The sequence below is a fragment of the Triticum aestivum genome, chromosome 5B, assembly GCF_018294505.1.
Source record: "Triticum aestivum cultivar Chinese Spring chromosome 5B, IWGSC CS RefSeq v2.1, whole genome shotgun sequence".
Lineage (NCBI taxonomy): Eukaryota > Viridiplantae > Streptophyta > Magnoliopsida > Poales > Poaceae > Triticum > Triticum aestivum.
The window spans coordinates 688,189,233-688,201,185 of NC_057807.1; the positions used below are offsets into that span (position 1 = coordinate 688,189,233).

The 11,953-nt window shown below is 44.5% G+C and overlaps 1 pseudogene; it reads left to right on the plus strand.

Moving 5' to 3' along the window:
* Positions 1 to 4,251: 4,251 nt before the first annotated feature.
* Positions 4,252 to 5,660, plus strand: LOC123117683 (phytosulfokine receptor 1-like; annotated as a pseudogene).
* Positions 5,661 to 11,953: the final 6,293 nt, after the last annotated feature.

Genomic DNA, 11,953 nt, shown 5'->3' on the forward strand with positions numbered 1-11,953 from the left:
AGAGTGACTGGTTTTGAAGGCCTCAACATCTTTTATGAATGAGACAAGATAACCTTTCTCCTCACAATTAAGGTTGGAGTCATAGCTGTAGTATGTGTTTTCTACTACCTTCCGAGTATTTCTTGAAGATAAGAAATAAGCTGACAATTATAAATAAATAAGTTTAGTACGGACGAACACTAAATATTTTTAAATTAACAACATAAATTGCTAAACTTAACAAATTAGTTTGACAAACTCACATCTAGGTAAAACTGGAGGCATATCCACGTCCACCCAGATATCGATATTATCATCATCATAATAATCTTCCGGACAAATATCAAATCTTATTCGCATTCCCTCCTCAAATCCATATGCCTTACAGAGAGCTTCCCAATTAGAGCAACCGAAATGGGAGCGATCGACCGCATTGTAGAACTTAACTAGAAACTCATAACCATGTTTAGTTCTTAAATGAGCCCTCCTCGTCTCCACATTCTCAAAGTCATCTAAACCAAAACCAAGCTTCTCCAATACATATGGTCTAGCATGGCACGGGATGTACTAGCTGAATTGAAAAAAATCCATAAATTACACGTTGAACAAAAGAAGCACAAGTGATGATATTTATTACGATGAAATGCTTGTCGTTGCGTACCATACAAACATCGAAGGTCTCTTCCAGCTTCACGGTGAAAAACCTATCATTTTGCAGGTGAGGAAACCTATCGCACACACCACGGTCATCGTAGCAGTACCCGCACTCCGGAATCCCATCCTCATCAGACATCTCTTGTGTTCAAAATTCAAAGATTATAACTCGACTGCAAAACCCAAAAAATTCGGCATGACCTTTGCTAAAAAAGGACATATCGAGCGCCTAAAATTTGCCGGAACGGAAATTAATCAACACTCCAGCAAAACATAGGCCACTTATCGATGGTCGTTGCCTTTCAATGGTTCAAAATATGAAAAAAAACATTTGAAAATATCTTATATATAATCCTAACACTAAATAAACTAGTTTTATTAACTACTTACTAAATAAACTAGCTTTATTAACTACTTACTAAATAAACTAGTTCTATTAAGCACTTACTATAAATAAACTAGTTCTATTAAGCACTTACCAAATAAACTAGTTCTATTCAGTACATAATAAACTAGTTCTATTCAGTACATAATATAAATAAACTAGTTATATTAATCACTTACTAAATAAACTATTTTCTATTAAACACTTGCTAAATTTTCTTACTTCTATTTTATTCAAAACACCTACACTTGCTTAAAAAGTACGATTTGCAAGAACAGAGACAAGGAGGGAGGGAGGAGAGAGGAGGGGAGGGGGCGGCCGGAGGAGGAGGGGGAGGGGCCGGTCGCAGGAGGAGGAGAGAGGGGCGATGGGAGGAGGAGGAGGGAGGGGCGGTGGGAGGAGGGCTGCCGGCGGAGGAGGGAGGAGGGGGCGGCCGCAGGCAGAGGGAGGAGGGGGCAGCCACAGGCGGAGGGAGGAGGGTGCGGTGGGAGCAGGAGGGAGGAGGGCACGGTGGGAGAAGGAGGGAGTACCTCGGTGGCGGACGGACGACGGCGGCGGCGACGAACGACGACGGTTATCGGCACGGGCGAGAGTGAGGGGGAGAGTGATTGAGAGAGAGGGGTCGGCCGCGCACGTGGGGATAAGGTAGGGTTAGTAGTAGCGCGGGTAAGAAAGTGTGCTACAGCTAACGAGAATAGCAGTAGCGGTGCACGAGTATGCACCCTACTGCTAAGTTGGACTAGCAGTAGCGCTTTGCTAATAAAAGTGCTACTGCTAAGTTGTCTGTCAAATGCAAAAATACATTGGCCATCAATGATCTTTTTGTGTACAATCTGAATTGTCAATATGAGTCCTCTCAGGTAGGAACCGGAGAAGACGACTTATATTGCGGCCACAAATTCTACACATAGAGTTCAGTGAAGACCAACTGGTTGTGACAGTTTGAGGAGTAACATATTTAAGGTGGTAAACACCCTGTTCGCGGAGCGAGGTGGGACTAAACTATTGGGCTGAACCTAGCAGTAGCGAGTTTTAAATAAGTGCGTTGCTGCTAACATCAGTAGCAGTAGCGCGGTTCGTTATAAGGCGCTACTGCTAGAACTAGCTGGACGGCGAGGTCATGGCAATTAGAGCAGTAGCACGGTTTTGCCGGAACGTGCTACTGCTACTTTTATTTCAGCATCGCGTTTTCCCCCAGCGCGCTGCTGCTAATTAGTAGTAGCGTTTGTTTTTAAACCACGCTGCTGGTAAGATTCTGTGTATAAGGTTTTCCCTAGTAGTGTCTATTCCTACTTCGAAACATGTTTGGCATGTCAAAGTACCCTTGAGAGTTAAAGTGTTTATGTGGTTTGTACACAAACAAGTCATTTGAACTAAGGATAACTTGATAAAACGCACCTGGATTGGATCCGCTAGATGTACCTTTTGTGATCGGGATGAATCCATCAAACACCTCTTTCTTGATTGCCCTTTGGCAAAAATTCTTTGGCAGACAATTCACATAGCCTGTAATATTACTCCTCCGAATAATATCAACATGTTATTTGGGACGTGGCTAGATGGGATTGAGCCCCAAACAGTGAAACACATTCGTGTAGGAGTATGTGCTTTATTATGGGCTATCTGGAATTGCAGAAATGATTTGGTCTGTAACAGACCAACAAATACTCATTTTTTGCAGGTTATCTTCCGAGCCACTGCGTTGATCCGTATGTGGTCGCTACTCACTCCGACGGAGACCAGGGAGCGTTTGGTTACTGGATCTATCCGATGTGAGATGGTAGCGCGGGTTATTTTCAACCAGTTTGGATGGCGGTCATGTAATAGGATAGTCAATTAGTTTTCTTATCTTTATCTCGCTAGCCGGTTGTGGCTTTATTCTTGTTCTTTAGCTCTTTGTGAGCACTTTTTGTTCTTCTTTGTTTGAGACTTTGAGACCTCTGTCGAACTATTGTGCTTGGTAATAAAGGTGGCCGTATGCATCGCTCTGATGCAGAGGCCGGGGATATCCCCTTTCCGGGAAAAAAGCAGCAGCGGCCTACATTGGGGTCGTCAGAAAATCAATGCCCTGAGTGTTCCAGCGCTCAAATTCTATGGAGCATAGTGGCTTTGGAGATGGATTAGCTCTTCATTTCAAGAAAAAAGATGGATTAGTTCTTTGTTATATATACAAAATTCCAAGTACATTTTGTGTGACCATTTATTTCTTATATCTAGGTTTTCCTTATTTGTTTCCATTTTTATGATTATGGCTAAATCACTGAACTGGGGACAGCATGGTCGTTCATGTGAAGGAGGTGGATTGATATCTCTTGATTTTTTTTCGAGGCGGTGAATGAAAAGGTGATGCCGAGCCAGTACAAGCTCTTGGCATCTTGGAGCATGTAGCCGCCCTTCTCCTACTAAGGTAATTTGATTCGGCGACGCTCCGCTTATTTCAGGCCGAATGATTATCATGTGGTGCTTACTTGTCAAGTCATGGATGCACAATCAACCACTTATTGCTGTGCGAGGAGGATAGAAGTAACCATTAGTTTCTTATCATCTTGGTTCTATATTTGTTGATGGTTTTAGCCAGGGCGCTATATGGCCACACGATGAACCAAGTGTATGCTTTGTGCTGATTCTCTTCATTTTTGTGTGTCATAGTTTCCTTCATTTTCAAAGGCGTCCAGCGAGGAGGAAAAGAAATAAATCATCATATTCATCAGTGTCAGAGATGTTATTTTCTTTGGTCTGTAGCAATAACCGGGATATTCTTCTAGTCCGTATTGAAATCTATAAAAATGCTTATATTTAGAAACGGAGGGAGTAGTTGGTATAAACGTCGATAAAGTCCTTGCATTAGTCAGCTTATTATGACGTTTTGACAGACCGTACTGGACTAGGGCCGAGCTGTCCACGATAATAGGACAGGACCAGTAGAGTTTAGGAGCAGGAGTTGCCAGCTTGAGCCATCCACGAATATCAGTCGGCATATAGCACCATGCATGAAAATCAAAGTTTGGCAGGCAGCTGTGGGCACGGATTAGTACTTGCAACGCATGGGCACCCATTAATTCAGTCGACGGACGGGACCGTGCATGAAAATCAAGTTTCAACCACTGACTAGCAGGCAATTGTACCACCACCACCCAAGTCTATAAGATGCATGGTTAACAAGTTTATAAGATGTACCACCACCCAAGCAGTTTGTGCCAAGACAAGAGCACTTGCTGAGTTCTTGCGTTTGCGTACACATACCACCATGGCGAAATACTGGCTGCTGCTGCTCCTCCTCCTCTTGGCATTTCTCCTGCCGGCGGCGCACGCTAAGTCATGCCACCCTGACGACCTCTGTGCGTTGCGCGGCTTTGCCGGGAACCTCGGCGGCGGGGGAGCCCTTCTCCGTGCCGCGTGGTCTGGCGCCTCGTGCTGCCGCTGGGAAGGTGTGGGTTGTGACAGCAGCAACGGTCGTGTCACGGTGTTACGACTTCCCAGGTATGGCCTCGTGGGGCCAATCCCGGGAGCCTCCCTGGCGGGCCTTGTGCAGCTGGAGGAGCTCTTCCTCGGCTCTAACTCTTTTGTTGGCTCCCTCCCCAAGGAGCTCTTCAGCCTCGCTGGGTTGCGGAAGCTCTCCCTTGAGTCCAACGAGCTCACTGGCAAGCTGAGCTCACGCCTTGGCAAGCTCAAGAACCTCACCTTGTTGAACTTGTCGGTCAACCGCTTCTTTGGCCGCCTCCCTGACGTGTTTGGTGACCTCACGTCGCTCGACCATTTGGCCATGTACTCCAATGGCTTGTCTGGATCGTTGCCGCCGTCTCTTTCATCACTGTCTTCTCTCTGTGAGCTCAATCTCCGGAACAACTCTCTGTCTGGTCTGATTTCCCATGTCAACTTCTCCGGCATGCCACTTCTTGCTTCAGTTGACTTTTCCGCAAACAACCTGAGTGGGTCTCTCCCGGTTAGCCTCGTTGATTGTAGCGCGCTCAAGTCGCTCACCCTTGCCAACAACCAATTGGTTGGCACCATCCCGTCGTGGATTGGTGAGCTTGACAACCTTCGCTGCTTGGATATCTCAAATAATTCATTGGTTTGGCGAAGTATCCAAGGGTTTGTCATGTCTCGAAGGCCTCACCGCCGTTGATAATTCAGCAGGTATGGCTTTCACTAACATGCCATTGTATGTGAAGCATAACAGAAGAGCACTCCAACAACAAGCAAATGTCATATCTGGGAACAACAATACTGTCAGATCTGGGGGTGGCAATGTTCTATCTGGGGATAACAACACTGTCATATCTGGGAACAACAACACTCTATCTGGGACCAACAACACGGTTGTATTTGGGAGCAATAATGTCCTAACTGGTAGCAACCATGTCGTATCTGGCAGCAATAATGTCGTAAGTGACACTGGCCATGTCGTAAATGGGAGCAGCAATACTGTATCCGGCCGGAACAATATGGTAACCGGGAACAACAATACCGTATCTGGGAGCAATCATGTCGTAACTGGGAACAACAAAGTTGTAACCGGAGGTTAATGATCTGTCAGTGGATTGATTCCATCTTCTTGTCCATGTTCAGTGTGGCTTACAATCACTTGGTGGGGCCAATCCCATTTGTAACTTCATTGACCTATTCCTACTTTGAATAAAAAAATCCCGATGTCTACAAAACGTTTACACAAATGCTGGCCTGAACAGTACTGACTGACCTTGTCAATGTCGATAAATGGCCTGAAGCCAACGGCGCATGCGACGGCACGCCCTCCTGCCAACACGCACAACGCATCTGAAGCAAGGAACAGAGATACTCAAAGGAACAGAGATATTCAAAGGGGGAAAACATACTTGACGCACCGGATTGCGCCGGACGAATCGAGACCAGCGAGCTCCTCCTGCATCTCAAAGAGCGCCTCCTGCACGACGGAGTACCAGCTGTCCTCCAGGAACGGCCACCCATCCCTCCCGTACACATCCTGAGCACACGCACGAGGCCGAATCAACCATGAGCTCCCGAATCGGTCGATGAAAAATCAGACGGAACGAACCTTGAGCAGCTTGTTGACAGAGGTTGTGGACGTCGGCCTTGCGGTAGCCCATCAAGTTGAAGTGGTCGAGTGCCGCGTCCATCCGCTGCGTCCCGCCCCTCGGCCGCCACCGGGACATCGCTGGAGCTCATCGGAGACGTGGGGGAGGCACGAATGAGTCGTGGCGACGACGGCGCACTCCAGGCTGCGGCGACGACGGCGCACTCCGCCTGGCCTCCTCCCGTCGACGGCGCGAGGGAGTGCTCCGCCGGGTATTGTAGTGTGGGCTTCCTCTCCTCCCGAGGCGTGACGCGCGAGATCGATAGGGTTGGCGGCACGAGCGACATGTCCTTGACGACTACCTCTCAATATTCACTTAAGGAGAGCGCTAGCCGGAAACGGTTGGGAATCTTGGCTCCATCTTGTGAGAAGATTGACGGATGTCCAACTAACTCAACGACCCGACCAGTTGTGTTGGAAGTTGACTAGGAATGGAGAGTTTATGGTCAAATCCATGTATTTGGATGTTATTAATTCTAGCTCTCACTACTAGGGAAAAGCCTAGCAGTAGCGCTGGTTTTTGGCCTATCAGTAGCACGGGCAAGCGCGCTACTGATAAGGCGCTACAGCTAACGCTTAGCAGTAGCGCCTGCTGGCACGCGCTACTGCTATATCTACTTAGTAGTAGCACTTACCCTAACAATTGCTACTGCTAATTACTAGTAGCGCTTTCGTGAACAATCGCTACTACTATTTTTCCTAGTTCCATTTTTTTATTTTAGGTCGTATTCATACACCTGTATACAATTTTTCACAGTAGCAATTTAGAGATTTTTTTAACATCATAATGAGTTATTAAATCTCTAGGTGAAAAAACTTTGGATTAGTTCCAAGTGCATGGATCCAAAGTAACCAATGGTCACTTTGGATCCATTCATTTGAAACTAATCCACGGTTCTTTCACCCAATGACATAATAACTTATCATCATCATCATCATAATATCATTACCAAGTTATCATCATAATATATCATTGTCATATAACTCCTCATAATCATCATTTTCGTCTATGATGAGACATCATATAACAACTTCGTCACTAGTTATAATAACAACTCCTCCTCATCATCATCATAGTACTCATAATCACTACTCCTACTCAGCATCACCATCAAGTCTAAGACATTGTAGTCATATATAATCAACACTAACTAATTGTTCTTAATACTTAGGACCTACTCCTCTCTCCTAGCTAAAATACCATAAAACAGATACACCGGTCCTTCACCATAATGGAGAATGGACATAAACCTATCTCCAACTTGTGGCTTGCGCACATTCATTTTGTCTCCAATTATTTGCGTGTGCGCATTCATCACTTTGCTCCATTCTTTGATTTTGAGCCTTCCATCATTTGAAGAAATCGAATATGCAGTATGGTAAGCCTCCGAAGGAGTTGGTCGTAAGCTAACCATATGCATATCACCTTCGGTACATAGCATGTCAGGCACAACCTGCTTCGGGAGCCTCTGTTCAAAAATGAAATAGTAACATATATAGTTAGCAATGTAGTTTACTTAAGAATAATGTATGCAATGAAGTTACCATCATTAACAAAATCTTACCAAGTTTTTGGCAATGAAGTTACCACCAAGCAATTTATGGACTAGTGGCACGTATCTAGTATAATTTGGGCTGATAGAGTGACTGGTTTTGAAGGCCTCAACATCTTTTTTTATGAATGAGACAAGATAACCTTTCTCCTCACAATTAAGGTTGGAGTCATAGCTGTAGTATGTGTTTTCTACTACCTTCCGAGTATTTCTTGAAGATAAGAAATAAGCTGACAATTATAAATAAATAAGTTTAGTACGGACAAACACCAAATATTTTTAAATTAGCAACATAAATTGCTAAACTTAACAAATTAGTTTGACAAACTCACGTCTAGGTAAAACTGGAGGCATATCCACGTCCACCCAGATATCGATATTATCATCATCATAATAATCTTCCGGACAAATATCAAATCTTATTCGCATTCCCTCCTCAAATCCATATTCCTTACAGAGAGCTTCCCAATTAGAGCAACCGAAATGGGAGCGATCGACCGCATTGTAGAACTTAACTAGAAACTCATAACCATGTTTAGTTCTTAAATGAGCCCTCCTCGTCTCCACATTCTCAAAGTCATCTAAACCAAAACCAAGCTTTTCCAATACATATGGTCTAGCATGGCACGGGATGTACTAGTTGAATTGAAAAAAAATCCATAAATTACACGTTGAACAAAAGAAGCACAAGTGATGATATTTATTACGATGAAATGCTTGTCGTTGCGTACCGTACAAACATCGAAGGTCTCTTCCAGCTTCACGGTGAAAAACCTATCATTTTGCAGGTGAGGAAACCTATCGCACACACCACGGTCATCGTAGCAGTACCCGCACTCCGGAATCCCATCCTCATCAGACATCTCTTGTGTTCAAAATTCAAAGATTATAACTCGACTGCAAAACCCAAAAAATTCGGCATGACCTTTGCTAAAAAAGGATATATCGAGCGCCTAAAATTTGCCGGAATGGAAATTAATCAACACTCCAGCAAAACATAGGCCACTTATCGATGGTCGTTGCCTTTCAATGGTTCAAAATATGAAGAAAAAAAACATTTGAAAATATCTTATATATAATCCTAACACTAAATAAACTAGTTTTATTAACTACTTACTAAATAAACTAGCTTTATTAACTACTTACTAAATAAACTAGTTCTATTAAGCACTTACTATAAATAAACTAGTTCTATTAAGCAGTTACCAAATAAACTAGTTCTATTCAGTACATAATAAACTAGTTCTATTCAGTACATAATATAAATAAACTAGTTATATTAATCACTTACTAAATAAACTATTTTCTATTAAACACTTGCTAAATTTTCTTACTTCTATTTTATTCAAAACACCTACACTTGCTTAAAAAGTACGATTTGCAAGAACAGAGACAAGGAGGGAGGGAGGAGAGAGGAGGGGAGGGGGCGGCCGGAGGAGGAGGGGGAGGGGCCGGTCGCAGGAGGAGGAGAGGGGGGCGATGGGAGGAGGAGGAGGGAGGGGCGGTGGGAGGAGGGCTGCCGGCGGAGGAGGGAGGAGGGGGCGGCCGCAGGCAGAGGGAGGAAGGGGCAGCCACAGGCGGAGGGAGGAGGGTGCGGTAGGAGGAGGAGGGAGGAGGGCGCGGTGGGAGAAGGAGGGAGTACCTCGGTGGCGGACGGACGACGGCGGCGGCGACGAACGACGACGGTTATCGGCGCGGGCGAGAGTGAGGGGGAGAGTGATTGAGAGAGAGGGGTCGGCCGCGCACGTGGGGATAAGGTAGGGTTAGTAGTAGCGCGGGTAAGAAAGTGTGCTACAGCTAACGAGAATAGCAGTAGCGGTGCACGAGTATGCACGCTACTGCTAAGTTGGACTAGCAGTAGCGCTTTGCTAATAAAAGTGCTACTGCTAAGTTGTCTGTCAAATGCAAAAATACATTGGCCATCAATGATCTTTTTGTGTACAATCTGAATTGTCAATATGAGTCCTCTCAGGTAGGAACCGGAGAAGACGACTCATATTGCGGCCACAAATTCTACACATAGAGTTCAGTGAAGACCAACTGGTTGTGATAGTTTGAGGAGTAACATATTTAAGGTGGTAAACACCCTGTTCGCGGAGCGAGGTGGGACTAAACTATTGGGCTGAACCTAGCAGTAGCGAGTTTTAAATAAGTGCGCTGCTGCTAACATCAGTAGCAGTAGCGCGGTTCGTTATAAGGCGCTACTGCTAGAACTAGCTGGACGGCGAGGTCATGGCAATTAGAGCAGTAGCACGGTTTTGCCGGAACGTGCTACTGCTACTTTTATTTCAGCATCGCGTTTTCCCCCAGCGCGCTGCTGCTAATTAGTAGTAGCGTTTGTTTTTAAACCACGCTGCTGGTAAGATTCTGTGTATAAGGTTTTCCCTAGTAGTGTCTATTCCTACTTCGAAACATGTTTGGCATGTCAAAGTACCCTTGAGAGTTAAAGTGTTTATGTGGTTTGTACACAAACAAGTCATTTGAACTAAGGATAACTTGATAAAACGCAACTGGATTGGATCCGCTAGATGTACCTTTTGTGATCGGGATGAATCCATCAAACACCTCTTTCTTGATTGCCCTTTGGCAAAAATTCTTTGGCAGACAATTCACATAGCCTGTAATATTACTCCTCCGAATAATATCAACATGTTATTTGGGACGTGGCTAGATGGGATTGAGCCCCAAACAGTGAAACACATTCGTGTAGGAGTATGTGCTTTATTATGGGCTATCTGGAATTGCAGAAATGATTTGGTCTGTAACAGACCACCAAATACTCATTTTTTGCAGGTTATCTTCCGAGCCACTGCGTTGATCCGTATGTGGTCGCTACTCACTCCGACGGAGACCAGGGAGCGTTCGGTTACTGGATCTATCCGACGTGAGATGGTAGCGCGGGTTATTTTCAACCAGTTTGGATGGCGGTCATATAATAGGATAGTCAATTAGTTTTCTTATCTTTATCTCGCTAGCCGGTTGTGGCTTTATTCTTGTTCTTTAGCTCTTTGTGAGCACTTTTTGTTCTTCTTTGTTTGAGACTTTGAGACCTCTGTCGAACTATTGTGCTTGGTAATAAAGGTGGCCGTATGCATCGCTCTAATGCAGAGGCCGGGGATATCCCCTTTCCGGGAAAAAAGCAGCAGCGGCCTACATTGGGGTCGTCAGAAAATCAATGCCCTGAGTGTTCCAGCGCTCAAATTCTATGGAGCATAGTGGCTTTGGAGATGGATTAGCTCTTCATTTGAAGAAAAAAGATGGATTAGTTCTTTGTTATATATACAAAATTACAAGTACATTTTGTGTGACCATTTATTTCTTATATCTAGGTTTTCCTTATTTGTTTCCATTTTTATGATTATGGCTAAATCACTGCACTGGGGACAGCATGGTCGTTCATGTGAAGGAGGTGGATTGATATCTCTTGATTTTTTTTCGAGGCGGTGAATGAAAAGGTGATGCCGAGCCAGTACAAGCTCTTGGCATCTTGGAGCATGTAGCCGCCCTTCTCCTACTAAGGTAATTTGATTCGGCGACGCTCCGCTTATTTCAGGCCGAATGATTATCATGTGGTGCTTACTTGTCAAGTCATGGATGCACAATCAACCACTTATTGCTGTGCGAGGAGGATAGAAGTAACCATTAGTTTCTTATCATCTTGGTTCTATATTTGTTGATGGTTTTAGCCAGGGCGCTATATGGCCACACGATGAACCAAGTGTATGCTTTGTGCTGATTCTCTTCATTTTTGTGTGTCATAGTTTCCTTCATTTTCAAAGGCGTCCAGCGAGGAGGAAAAGAAATAAATCATCATATTCATCAGTGTCAGAGATGTTATTTTCTTTGGTCTGTAGCAATAACCGGGATATTCTTCTAGTCCGTATTGAAATCTATAAAAATGCTTATATTTAGAAACGGAGGGAGTAGTTGGTATAAACGTCGATAAAGTCCTTGCATTAGTCAGCTTATTATGACGTTTTGACAGACCGTACTGGACTAGGGCCGAGCTGTCCACGATAATAGGACAGGACCAGTAGAGTTTAGGAGCAGGAGTTGCCAGCTTGAGCCATCCACGAATTTCAGTCGGCATATAGCACCATGCATGAAAATCAAAGTTTGGCAGGCAGCTGTGGGCACGGATTAGTACTTGCAACGCATGGGCACCCATTAATTCAGTCGACGGACGGGACCGTGCATGAAAATCAAGTTTCAACCACTGACTAGCAGGCAATTGTACCACCACCACCCAAGTCTATAAGATGCATGGTTAACAAGTTTATAAGATGTACCACCACCCAAGCAGTTTGT